The sequence below is a fragment of the Danio rerio genome, chromosome 4 (genome assembly GCF_052040795.2).
Source record: "Danio rerio strain M-AB ecotype USA chromosome 4, GRCz13ab, whole genome shotgun sequence".
NCBI classification, from domain to species: Eukaryota; Metazoa; Chordata; class Actinopteri; order Cypriniformes; family Danionidae; genus Danio; species Danio rerio.
The window spans coordinates 70,680,108-70,680,742 of NC_141024.2; the positions used below are offsets into that span (position 1 = coordinate 70,680,108).

Below are 635 nucleotides of genomic sequence, written 5' to 3' on the forward strand. Positions count from 1 at the left end.
TAGTGCAGCGTGCATGGAATGCGCACTTCAGAATCTCGCCGGAAGTAGTAAGTCATCCGGGTACTTCTCGCATACTGATTTTCGAATTCTACGAATTCAGACTTGCATACTGTTTCTAGCGAACTAAATAGTATGGAAGTATGCGATTTCGGACGCAGCCAGTGTCTTCACTTGCCTTTTTTCACTTTACGATAAATAAAGCCTTTTGTTTTTGTGGCTGCGTCTGGATCCTTCTGTCTGGCCCCTTGAAGTGGGTAGGACTTGAGCTCCAAATAGACTGCACAAACCTACTGCAGTTTTTTCAATGATTTATTGAACATCTTTTATATGGCATGGGGTCCAACTTATTTTTTTTATTAACATCTACATCTTCACAAGGGGGTCACCAAACTTGTTCCTGGAGGGCTGGTGTCTTGCAGATTTTAGCTCCAACTCTAATCAAACACACCTGAACAAGCTAATCAAGGTCTTACTAGGTATACTTGAAACATCCAGGCAGGTGTGTTGAGGCAAGTTGGAGCTAAACCCTGCAGGGCACCAGACCTCGAGGATCGAGATTGGTGACCCCTGATCTACACCTACCCCAACCTCAGAGTCCCCTGTGTTATTACCATCTATGTAACAATCCTACTTAC

General features: G+C 44.1%; 1 protein-coding gene across 3 annotated transcripts in view; it reads right to left on the minus strand.

Moving 5' to 3' along the window:
- The window catches only part of si:dkey-262g12.3, a 54,958-nt gene that overhangs the window by 8,457 nt on the left and 45,866 nt on the right, over window positions 1–635 (minus strand). The window lies entirely within an intron of this gene.